We start from the raw sequence: 13906 nt of genomic DNA on the forward strand, positions 1-13906 counted from the left end.
ACTGGTCTCGAAGTGTGCCAACATAAGAGTGTAACGACTGCAAAAGGCCAACAGCAGTTGCTAAATCCATGTCACTTTTTTGAAGGTGAACGCTCACTGCTTTAAATCTGCCCAGCACCCTGTCCCACAAAATACCCATCATCACAGTCTCAAGTTTATCCAGCTTACCTACAAGCACAGCAGCATCACGTCTAGTGTCTGGTTTCTCATCACATTCTGTGGCAATTTTTGCCAATGTCTCTCTTATTGCGTTGTAGTTCTCATGGAGAGTTTTTGTGGACGTGGACCTACAACTCCATCTTGTGCCACAGAGGGATTTTAGAGTCAAACTAATGTGAATGTCATTGTTATGGAATACCCTGTTCCAGCAATGAGTGGACGCACTGCAAAAGGTATAAAGTGATTGCAGTAGATCAAAAAAGGGTGTGACCTCTTCACAGCAATCATCTATGCCGTTGACACCGACAGGGTTTAACGAATGATGTCATGGAAATTTTGGAATACAGTTATAATGTGTGTGTTTCATATATGAGGAATGTGTTTTAACGGAAGTCTAAAGTTGATTAAGAGTCAACTACATTTGGTAGAGATGCCATTTGCAGTTTTATAACTAGGAGACGGGAAGTCTGGGTGACCTGAGAGAGTTCTTGTCACCTGGGGAGGAAGAGACAGTTGGTCTGGAGACAATGTGAATTCAACTGTATTGTTATTGTGATCTGCTGCTCTGACCCTTCCTGTAGACTTGTTTGAAGTGGCCCACACAAAGGACAGTTGACCATTTGACTGGTGAACCCCTGTGGTTTTACTATCTACTGGTTTGGGGAGAGAGGCCACAATAAAGAACCGTGGGAACTTGATATGAAGTCACTGTCACTGAGCAGTGCTGACCAATCACAGAGTTCAGAATAACCATTTGATCTAAAGTTTATATAAGGCAGGGTTTTGGGGTTGTTCTGTATCACTCTGGCGAACGACCTGTGGCTAGCACCTCCTTCGTTATGACTGATCACAAAGTACTTTGTTAAATCATGATCTGTATAAGCAAAATAAATTTATTGTAACCGCCATCTCTTGACTATTCAAATCTACACAGTGCCGCTAGAATTTCTGCTTTTACAATGACCAGCACATGGTGTGTAGTGTGTCAGAAATATAAATCTATCAAGCATTGCACAGTCGGTGAACAAGTTTAAGAAAGCTTTATTGCTTGCGGCCGGCCCACAAGGAGACAAAAACATCACACGCCATTGTGCTACAAAGTTTGTCTGGTTCACAAGTCTTCAGGTAAGACCATTTATTGATGAGAAGTCTCCTCCCCTGCATATCAGTTGTCAATATGATCGATCCCAGAGACAGAGTGCGCGTGCATGTGGAAACTTACAGAGTTCTCCGACCCTAGGCTTGACCATACACTGTCAGAAATAATGTGCAAAATTTGTACCTTAAGGGGTCCAACAGCTTGTCACTGGGGCAGTACCCTCGAAGGTACACCAATTGTACCCCTTTACAAGGGTACATACTTGTTCTCTTACAGTTTGTACCCTTTGGGAACAAATGTGTACCACTGGGGACAATAATGGACCTAAATGCTCAAGGACTAAAATGTACCCTTGGAAATGGTACACATTCGGCCTTTAGAGGGTACTGCCCCAGTGACAAGCACTTTGTACCTTGTGATGGCAAATTTGTACACAGTACAACATGAGAAACAGTCAAAAATAAAGTTGTAAAAACTTGATGAATCTTTTTTTTTACATTCATCAATTACTTTTGTTACAGTTTCAACATTAACTCATACAATTGTAAATTACTATACAATTATGGCAGTATCACATTACAATTTATATGGAAATATCACAATAAAAACACATTTTGTATCATAATTTCAAAATTACATTTTTCTGAATGTAAAATACATAAATGCAACACAGTACATTTACCAATATATATTTTAACTTAGTACCCTTTTAAGTCACACATATTAAATGTATAACAATGGATTCCTAATAATGTAAAATGGATCAATGCAAAATAACATTCCACTGAACAACAGCTTTTTACCCTTTTTCCCAGTCACAATCATTTTAAGACTTTCAAATGTTTCTAAGGCTAACATACAACTTATCATCACTATTGTACATGTCCAAGGACTGAAAGTCCATTTCTTGCCCTGGTCTTATTACACTCCATTGAGGATCAACTTTGACTGTATATGCATGCAGGTATGAATCATAACACATTGGGACAAGAAGCTTACCACAAAGAAGCCACAGTGTGTTAATATTGAAAATGTATTTGATTAAGAAAAAAAGAGGAATATTCTCTGCATGCAAATAATCAACAATGAATACATCTTGTATTCATTGTTGTTCATTCAGTGCATATTTTACACTGTTAATAATGACCCCTGAAACATATATTTGCTTCCGGCTGTAGATCATTGTCCGTGTTGTCCATTATCATTGTTTAGATCAGTGTTATTGTCCATATCCAGGTCGTCATTATTAGGTAGCACATGCTCCCCGTGTTTACGATACACATGACACCTGTAAGATTTGTATAATGTAAACGTTGACTTAGTCATTTAGCCCACACGTGATATTGAAGTTGGCTTTGTGGGCATGGATAAGGCCAACATGTTGAACCATTTTCATTAAGGTGAAGGTGGTTCTTCTACACCTTGTACATCTATACGGTCGTGGCATATTTCGTATAGTAGATTGATCACTCGAGTCACAGTGAGTGGAAGGGGCTTTTCACCCACCACAGTAATGTTCAGTAGTGTACGTTGTAGAAAGGACAGGGTATTCTTCATGTAGCTTGGGTAAGCCATGTTGAAAACAAAGTAGGCACAGAAGGCGGCTGTGACCCCTTCCTCAACTCCTGTTCCCCTGCACAGATCCACGCCGTCCACTTTGACCGGAACCTTCCTGGTAAAGGCCATCTTCCAGTCAGCGTTTTCCAACTGTACTGTTGGATAGGGACTTTGAGTGTCATACTGTTCAAAGAAAACATAAATGTCACAACAATGGCAAAGTTAGCAAGTTATTAAAACCGATAGTTTCATGCAGCTCCTGACCATTATCACAGTTAAGCAACAAGGGAGTCAGATGGCTGAGCGGTTAGGGAGTCGGGCTATTAATCAGAAGGTGGTTGGTTCGATTCCCGGCCGTGCAAAATTACGTTGTGTCCTTGGGCAAGGCACTTCACCCTACTTGCCTCGGGGCAATATCCCTGTACTTACTGTAAGTCGCTCTGGATAAGAGTGTCAGCTAAATGACTAAATCTAAAAACAGTATGAAAGTATAGTAAGGCAATTTTTTTGTTGGACACAAACAAGCTTTTTAACCCAAAACCCCTTTACATTGGATTAAAGGAACTAACTCCATACCTGTCCCAATGTAATGAACTGGTCAACCTTCTCTTTAAATATGTGAGGCAACAGGATCAGCGCAGCACGGAGGTCAACGTCTGTAAGACATAGTCACTTATAGGCTATGTAGTGCATGTAGTACATACAAAAATAAAACAGTAGACTACCTGGTAGATACTCTGTCAAAGAAAGTTAAAAGCTAATATAGAATTCCCTGAACTCTAAATTACTCAACTAAACATTCCTTTTTAGACAGTTCTCTATACAACGTCACTTCGCCAGCTCCACAATTAATTATCTAATGAATTAGCATGTTTTCATCAACTATGTACAACACTAACCTTGAATTACAAGTGCCTTCGTGTTCGGGCAAATATTTCCTACTGACCTAGCTAGCTAAGTTAGCTACACCTAACATTATACTGAGGTAAGAGGGGGGAAAATTGAATAAAAATAACGTTATAGTAGAGATGGTCTATTAAGCCACACATTAGGGTCATGCAGGCCATAACGTTAACCGAATTTTCGGATGGCAAATGGCTTATTTCGGATGGCTGATATCTAACTGACATTAGATAGCTAGCTAACCCCTGGCTGCTAACGCTAGCTCTAGCTAATTTTCTAAATAATGCTAGCTAACGTCAGCTAGCAATTTGCCCGTTAAATTCGGTAAAAGTCCATTCCGTTATGACAAATAAAAGTTTGTAAATAACATATAACGCACTATATCAACTTAACATCAACATTACCTCTGAATCTTTGTGTTTCTTCTTCAGTCAGAATAAAACCGGCATTCTTCAACTTCTGGAGCAGCTCCTCCGTTAAAAACTCCATTGTTCTCTGGTTTTCGCGCCAGGTGCGGCAGGGACCGTTGGAAGAAGCAAAGTGCTACAACCACTGCGCATGTGTGAACTCCCTCATTCAAAAATCAACATTCAATGTTGCCTCCGAGATAAATATTTTTTTTACTGTCCAATTCTTATATTGCTATTCATTGTTGATTTCACAAAGTGCTTTATAGTTTACCAGCATTAATAAAAATATACTTATTGTTTTCTAATCTCCTAGGTAATGATTTTGAGAACTTCATAATTTCCTTGACAGCCCTGAGGTCATAGCCATCCCATCCCCCAACATAATTTTGGTCACATCATGGGTCACACACTGACATCTTTCTTATTGTACCCCTATATGTTTGAAAAATGGTACAGACATGAACCCATTCTCACATTTGTACCCTTTCAACCTAGAAAAAGTACAAATGTGTACCTTATGGATCAACTATGACCCTTTAGGGGTACATCACCAGCAGATGTACCACAGAGAACATAAATGGACCTCAACCGTACCTTTATTTCTGACAGTGTATGATTCACTCAACACAGATAAGGTTTATTGCACCTCTAGTATGATAATGGTCAACCTAGGTCAGTTTGTTTACGTAAGCCTAGTGTCATATATAGGTCATGTGGGGAGAGGGCTCTCTACTGACAAAGGAATGCCAGCACCAGTATTTTCAGAATATAACCTTACATTCTAAATTTCTCCGACAAGTGAATCAGAGGGTTTTCTTTTTTCAAGTGTGCCTGGAGTCCATTATATTTGCCGGACATGTTGCTCGCATTGTCATAGCTTTGTCCACGGCAGTTTGACAAGTCCAACCCCAGGTCTCGCACCATTTTTATTACACATTCCGCAAGGCTTATACCCGTGTGGCTATGGATGGCTCAAATCCGAGGAATCTTTCAACTACTTTTCCCTCAGCACTGACGAATCGGAAAACAAATGTGAGCTGGGGGCCGTTCTCGGTACGTCGCTAACTCAGTTAGCTGGATTTGATTGTTGACGATTTGTCATTATCTTGGATTGTTCGGTTCTTCGAAGCTCATCCTGGACTTGCTGTCATAGCAACAGGTCCGTAAACTTAAACCTGCTTGGGAGCAGGTTTATTTTATGTAAACACGATGAGATTGAGGCTTTACAAGCAGAGGTGATACAGGAAGTCTGTCACAGACATGTCTTGTCCCTTTTTACTACAGGAACCTGTTGCAGAAGGTGCAAGAATAATAAGCAGAATTTAACATGAAACCGAATTAATTGCTCATTGCGTGATAGATAGGCTCCTTAAGCACAGCGCAATATGCTAGCTTTTTGAGAGGATAGCCTATCGTTTTTTTGTGAAGGTGTCATTTACATAATAAATTTGTTGAAACCACATCATATGACATTAAAGATGATAAATGAAAATATGAAAGTATGAAAATCTAAAAAAACATAGGCCTAGCTTACTGTAATAAGCGATAAAACGCGTTGTCACTCCTCTACATTTAATTTGGTCTGCTACTTTTTGCCAGCCCTCTTTCTTGGATTTTGCAGACTTTGAGGTGTTCCCTGGCGTTCTGATAAAATCTTCAAATTCGGAGCAACCTTCGAGCAAGCTGTTGCTCTGTTGCGGAAAAAACAGGGCGCTCATTTTGGGCATGTGAGCAGCCAATAGAAGCGTTGATGATCAAGGTTTCTACTATCGATACATACCCCCTTTTAGACCAACGCATAACTCAATCTAGCTATACTAATTATAAACAACATGGGTGTTCGAAGAACCAAATTAGCCAGATCATGATTAGCAAGATGATGTCATCTTGGATGTGTCATTTGATCTCGGATGTAATAAGCGACGTACGGAGAACGGGCCCCAGGTCTACGTAAGATAGATCTGGCGTTGAATCTACGATTACAGAAAAATATTTGGCGTTTTGTATCTCAGTTGCTATGACGTTCCTTGTTTTCTCGGCCATTATTGAGATGAACTCTTCACAGATAGTAGAGGACAAGTATGAGGGCTTACCTCTACCATTCTGGCCATGCTTTTCGATGTGTTCTTTTAAAAAGGGGTCAAACTGCGCAACCAGCTCAAGCAAGCCCAAAAAATTGCCGTTGTGCGGTGATTCCAGTATTTCGTCATCGCCTCGGAATGGAAGCCCCCTCTCTCCGAAAAACTTGATAACGGCTACAACTCAACACCTCTTTCCAATACTTTTGCTCTGCCTCGATCTGCCGGCCAAGTGAAGCGTCCACTGTAGATACGTGTTTGGATCTGTTCAATAAAGCAAGCATGTGGTGTCGGTGTTCAGCACTCTTTTCGTGCTCGGATATCCTCTCAGGATGTTTCCAGTCACAGAACCGTAACGAATGTGTGACTTTGCGATGACAAGAGTTTGCAGGCATAGCAATAAACTGAACCAGTTGACGGAGAGTAAAGCAGCCATTCCCTAGGCACAGTTTTGTTGTTTTGGAGACGACAATGTAGCAAATCGTAAGAGAACGTGTCCAACCGCCAATTCCAGAGTCCCGCACAGAAGCTGGATATTTGGCAGCCCGATTCTGATAAGCTGCAGGCCCTCGCTGAATAGCCACTTTCTCCGTGATGGGTCCCCCTCCCCATAATGCCGGGTCTCCAGGCGTGATGTACTGTTGCTGCCGCCGATGACTTTGGTGCTGGGCCTCGGTTCCATATTCCTCCGCCGGCGCCTGGTCCTGGGTGCCGCTCACGCACGGGCTGACAGTCTCCTCCGGCTCCGGTCGCTGCTGAGGCTGAGATTCACTGTTGGCTGTACTGTCACTCACTGTTTCTTTGCACAGAGCTGTTGTCATTGCTAGCAGTAGCTGGCTTGGCAGAGCGGTCATCGACATTGTTGCTACTAGCTGGTTTAGCAGAGCTGTCGTTAGCAAGATTAGCTTCTGTGCTGCTGCTGCTTCTGCTAAAGTTACTGCTGCATCCCCCTGGCAGTTCATGTTCTTATCAAATCAACTCAAATGTATTTGTATAGCCCTTTTTACACGCAAGCATGTCACAGAGGGCTTCACATATGCCCATAGAACTGCCCCTCAACCAACCTAAACCCTCAAGGAAGACAAGGAAAAACTCCCCAAAAAACTCAACAGGAGAAAAAATGGAAGAAACCTTGGGAGGAGCAATTCAGAGACGGTTGGTGAGAGAGAGGAGCAGAACACAGGCTAAACATAGTCATACAGTGTTGATGGGTTTTTAAAACACCAAAATCCATTGTTCAACTTTATAGATGTAGGACAGGACCGGGAGACTCGCGACCAGGTCCAGCGTTGGCTGACCGACGACCAGGCAGGTGCTGACAACTCAAACCCCCCACACCACAAGGGATGTGTGTGGGGGGGGGACAGAGGAGAGCAGGGATTAGAGAATGCCAGGAGCAGCTAACAGTTACAGTCATAATAGAATGAGATCCCCACCGGTCAAGTGTGGACTGGTGCAGCAATTTAACAGAGCAAAAAAGGGGAATTTGATGCAACCCCACACACCAAGACAGCGACAGCCCCCCTCATTTGGAACATGAAATCTGTTCCAGGGGAAGAGAACTCTAAAATAAGTTATACTTAAAGAATAAGGATGGAAACAACCCATCCCCCGTTGCCTCCAACTAGTAACATACTTACCTTTAACAGTCGTAGAATTGACTAAACAATAACGTTTTTAACCTAATTTTAAATGTCGAAACAGTATCAGACTCCTTAATTGAGATGGGTAATTTGTTCCAGAGAAGAGGTGCTCTATATGAGAACGCCCTACCTCCAGCTGTTTTTTTCTTAATTTTGGGAACCACCAGATAGCCGGCATCTTGAGATCTAAGTGTCCTTGCGGGGCAATAGGGTGCAAGGAGACCGGAGAGGTACAGTGGTGCCAATCCATGCAGATTTGTAGGTTAGTAGTAGAACTTTGAAGTCAGCTCTGGCTTGGATAGGGAGCCAGTGTAGAGAGACTAGATAGATGTAGAAGAGTAGATGTTATGTGATCAAACTTTCTTGTTCTGGTCAATAGTCTAGCAGCAGCATTTTGCACCCGCTGTAAATTTTTTAGGTGGGTAATTGGGAGGCCAGAGAACAGCACATTGCAATAGTCCAATCGGGACGTAACAAATGCATGTATTAGTTTTTCGGCATCATCCTTTGAGAGAAATATTCGTATTTTGGCAATATTACGTAGATGGAAAAATGCAGTTCTGGTAATTTGCTTAATATGGTACTCAAACGAAAGGTCTGGGTCCATTGTGACTCCTAAATTTTTTACTAGCTGGCTTTGAGAGACTTTGACGCCGTCTAGGTCTAAGGTCAGATTGGAAAAATTATTTCTATATTTTTTAGGACCGAAAATTTGAACCTCGGTTTTATACAAATTTAGAAGAAGGAAATTTGCAGTCATCCAAGCTCTCAACCTAGAAACACATTTTTCCATAGCATGTGGAAATTCTCCAGACTTTATAGACATATATAGCTGAGTATCATCTGCATAACAGTGAAAATGTACCCCAGAGCTTCTAATTATGTTTCCTAAAGGCAGCATATAGAGAGAAAATAACAGAGGGCCTAGAACTGAACCCTGTGGTACTCCGTATTTTACAGTGGAGCTCCTGGATGAGCAGCCATCATAGTGGACATATTGTGATCTATCGGATAGATACGATCTAAACCACTGAAGTGACGTACAAGAAATCCCAACATAGTTCTCCATACGTTCCAAGAGGATCTCATGATCCACCGTGTCAAAAGCTGCACTTAGGTCTAGAAGAACCAGGACAGAGAAAGAACCCGCGTCAGAGGCTAACAGTAGATCATTGACTACCTTGGCTAATGCAGTTTCAGTGCTGTGGTGGAGACGAAATCCAGACTGGAGAGGTTCATAAAGCTGATTTGAGGAGAGGTGCTCAGTGAGCTGTTGTGCCACAGCCTTCTCTAAAATTTTGGAGATAAATGGCAAATTTGAAATTGTCCTGTAGTTGCTAAGACAACCTGGATCCAGGTTTGGTTTTTTAAGAAGGGGCTTAATAATAGCTTTTTTGAAATCGTTGGGGACTTGGCCAATTACAATAGATTCATTAATAATACTAAGCATGGGTGGTCCAATAATAGGGAGAAGTTCCCTACAGAGTTTGGCAGGGAGGGGATCGAGAAGGCAGCTAGTGGGTTTCGAGGAGTCTATCAGCTCGATGAACGCTTCCATAGAAATAGGGTTAAAGTGAGTGAGAGCCTCAACATGCAGCATGCTTGGTATAGGGGAAAGTTCAGTGTTGATGGCCACTCCTCCAGGACTAGTCTGTAGTTTGTCCCTTATTGCATACATTTTTTGGTCAAAGAAATCTAAGAAATCATTGGGAGAGAAATCTGAACTAACACAGAGTGTACCTTTCTTAGTGAGATTTGCAACAGTGTCAAATAGGAACTTAGTGTTGTGTTTGTTCTTACTAATCAACCTAGAGAAATAATCTGATCTGGACCTGATGAGGACTTGCTTGTACTCCATTAGGCTGTCCTTCCAGGCCAGGCGGAAAACCTCAAATTTAGTGGTACGCCACTTATCTTCTAGTTTTCTAGTGGACCTCTTAAGAGTGCGGGTTTCCTCTGAATACCATGGAGCCAGTTTCTTGTCCTTTCTTTTCCTTGGTTTGAAAGGGGCAACAGAGTCTAGGGATAGCTGAAGAACCAAATTCAGATCCCTCGTTTTAGTATTTAATGATTTATTTGGGACGTCAAGAACTTCTAGTGCAGCGGGTAGAATATTAGCCAGTTCCAGAGCTGTGTTTGGGGTTATGCAGCGGCTAGTAGAAATATTCTTAGTGCCTCCAAGGCTCTGGCAGAGGTCCATTTTGAAGGTGACCAGGCAATGGTCTGATAATATAGGATTGTGGGGGTGGACAATGACGTCACTAATCTTGATTCCCCGCGTGAGAACTAAATCTAATGTATGCGAGTGAAGATGGGTAGGTTTGGAAACCACCTGAGTGAGACCTGTGGAATACATTAGAGCAGTAAAGGCCTTCTGTACGAATAAAGAAACAAGCTATTTGAGGTAAATATTCTAAAGTGGGCGCATTTCTATACTCTTTATATTTTTTCAACTGTCGTTTTGCATTACCGATCATCTTGATCGTTCTGTTGGCGCCTCTTTCGCTGAGTTTGTGCATTGTGTTTGGAACGTCAAATTGTGCTGAGGTGGGGTCTGAATGAACCAATGATAAAAAAAAAAAAATTCATACTGTAGTGTTACACAGGAGCGGCATGACCAGGGCACAGCAACCAACCAGGAGAGTTCTAGGGCAGGGGTACTCAATTAGAAACCCAAAAGGTCCACTAACCAAATTTCCATTCAGTCCAGGGTCCGGAACAATTATGGTTTATTTTTCTGGACCTTACCTCAGAGTTCTGGGGGTAATTTTGTTCAAAGTGTCCATGCGTTGTGTCATAGTGACCATAGCCGCGGGAACATAGGATATTTATTTTATCAGGGGGGTGCTGGCGGGGGGGGGGGGGGGTGTTCTTAATGTTGCGGGGCGGTAGGGATGGACTGGGAGTAAAAATAGGTCATGCACATTCTGTTTGATGTGATGCTAGTTCGTGAGAACGCTAGGATACTTAATGCGAGCGCGCGTAGCACGCAAGACCATTTTTTTTGCCTTTATTTGAGCACAAAATAGTTTTTTGAGCTTTATGTAAAATGAACATAGCCGTTTTTCAATTGGTAAAACCTTGTCTAGTGAAGGTGATGTCTTTTTGTCTCTTAATGTTTCAGCCCCACCCTTACGTTTCTTAGCCTGGTTTTCCATTGTTATTCTTCTCCCGGTGCTCCTGATGGCCAGTCCGCTACTGCGGGGCTGGGCTGTGCCGCGGTGGTGAATTTTCAAGTCATATCATTGGAAATTCTCGTGCTGTCAGGGGGTGCTACAGCACTCCTAGTTCCCACGGCCATGATAGTGACGTTTCACATTAGCTAACACCAGAGCCATAGAAAAAGAGAGTTGCGACACTTCCATAGACTCCCATTGTTATCGAGGAATGCGGAAGTAAAGCGTGTCTCACGCGACCTATAGTTCCAAACATTGTATTTTCCCCCATTGAACCCCATTCATTTTCAGTGTCTCCGAAGCAAGTTAGCTGGTAAATTGATGAAAATCCTGCATTTTTTCATATTTCAACCACCACATATCAATTGTTATTAGTAGTATTTCATATATCCATCTTTAGATAACATTTATCGTAAGATTATAGCTTGTTAAATTCTAAATGCAGTTAGAGCTAGTATCTAATGTAGAGCTAAGCAACACTTTTACTGTAGCTAGCTAGAGAGCATGTGTATCATAACCAGAAGTTCGTTGGTTTGTAGTCTGTCAAATTAGTTCTAGTTATTGGTGTTCGTTGGCATACAAAGTTACTCTTATTAGCCTATAGTACATCTGATTAGAGCTAGCAACAATGAATTGCAGATTAAGGGGTCCCCTATTGTCCAGCTAGCTCTCAACGCTCGGCAGGAATTTCAGGTCCACTCACTTGCTAGTTAGCTCAACTAGATGCATCTACTACTGCTTCAATCAAAAGGATAAATGACCTTGTGATAAGATCATCACAAGTGTGGATGATGACAGTAAAAAGAAAGTATAACTGCATGGAGACGATAACTTTAATGATTATTATCCAAACAGCAACAAGGTATTGTCAGGCTGGTGGAGAGATGACCAGGTTGTTGCATTGACACGGCTGGTAAGTGGAGAGTTGGAGAGGCTGTAATAAACAATTATATGTGTAGCGCCCCCTAGCATGTCGTCTAATGTGTTCGGAGTGCGCTCCCCGAATTCTTCTTGTAGTGAGAGATCTCTCTCTCTTTTTAATTAATTAATGCCCTAGTATTAAGCTTTATAGATTACTTTTTTAACTTTTACTTATTACTAGTTTCCCAACAAGAACATACACCTTAACAGTAAATGAAATACACACTTGCAAATTTCCAGTACATTCACGTTTAGTGTACTTTTAGCAACAACAACACATTGACCATACATTACTTCGTATGCAAAATACACGAGCCAAAGTCACACACACAGGCCGGCACATACAGAACGATCCCCAACTCAAACCCGTTGCAGGCCTGTTACGATGCTCGGGGGCGGTGAGACCTAAAACCAATGGTCACTTCACTCTATTGAGCCAAACAAAAATAATGGTACCGTGTGTAGTGCTGTGTGTGTCTGTCTATCAGTGATACCTCCCTCCGACCGCAGGACAACGAGGGATGGCCGTTGTTCGACGAGTAGCGAGCGTTGGTGTCTACGTTCTTCCTCCAACGTGGCCAGAGGAACCGTGAGCATCCACGTAGCTCACGGCGCTATCTGGTTTTCTGACGGTTTTAACAAGAAACTCCCGTGCAAATTGTCCCCGCGCAGGCAACAAACTTGACTGGCTTTATTCAGCCGGGTTGGCTAACAGCTAGCTATTTAATTCACTGAGTTAGTGAATACAACACGCAGTGCTAGCTAGCTAGCTTACACACAGTAAGTTAGACTAGCTTGAGCATATTTTCTTTGCTTCTTGTCCGTAGAATTAATGTCTGTGTCTTTACTATCTCGCCGATAATAAAACAACAAACAACAATATCATACACGTTCTCTTCTCTTACACTCACACGCGGACTTCCAACTCTTTCGCCATTCTCCTATATCGCATTTCTCCCTTCTTCTCCTTCACTCCACTCTACCAATCCACAAAACAGCAGACACGACGTCATCACTCCCAACCCTTCACAATAAAATATGTACCGTTCTAAATTATTAAATGTACCATATTGTTTCTTACACAATAACCTTTTTAACTGTTCAACATATCTATTGAGATATAACATTTTAAACATATTTAACATTATAAATCGTACAATTTCAAATAAAATAACCAAATGACAATACAATGATTGTGGAAATACCCCAAAATCCCACAGGGCTACATATGGAATGTTAATTCTCCCAAATTACAGATTTTTTTCATAAATAGTTTCAGCTATGTAGCACCTGTTAGTGCAGATTTTACATTAAATACATGATATCAATTTACTGTTTGTGTAGGAGTGATGGTGAGGCTAGTGGAGTGATGCAGCTGGTGGAGCAATGGAGAGGCTGGTGGAACTTGCCATTCCTGTAAGCGGCGGAGTGATGACGGAGCTGGTTAGTGGGGATATTGACGGTGAGGCTGTAAGATTAGGATAGAATGATGTCTGATATTAGTATGTAAATTGCCAGTTACCACAAACAAACATAACTTTGCATTTTCTGAAGTAGATGAAGCAGATATGTTGACCCTGGTCCTGGGGATCCACATACCTATGGAAGCTGAAGTCAAGGTAGGTTGTAGGTCATTTGTTGGTGCAAAAGTCAGACCGAACACCTCCATGGCAACGATAAAAGTGTTTGATGGTGGCGTGGTTGTTGTAGGCCTAAATGTTGCTTGGCTTTGCTGGTTCTTCTTTGCTCTTTTTGACTGGCTTTTACTTCCAAGATGCCCGTCTTTTAAGATACCTTTTTTTCTTTCAGCTCGTATGTGCTTTGCTGCGATTCTCAACCTCAGCCTGATGTATCTGTTGGTGATTTTTTTTTGTACATCATGACATGAGGGAAGCCTGCAGTCGATCACCATAGCTTCCTTCTGCAGCACATCCATGGCATTTTGGATATGCATGAGGGA

The sequence above is a fragment of the Osmerus eperlanus genome, chromosome 14 (assembly GCF_963692335.1).
Source record: "Osmerus eperlanus chromosome 14, fOsmEpe2.1, whole genome shotgun sequence".
Lineage (NCBI taxonomy): Eukaryota > Metazoa > Chordata > Actinopteri > Osmeriformes > Osmeridae > Osmerus > Osmerus eperlanus.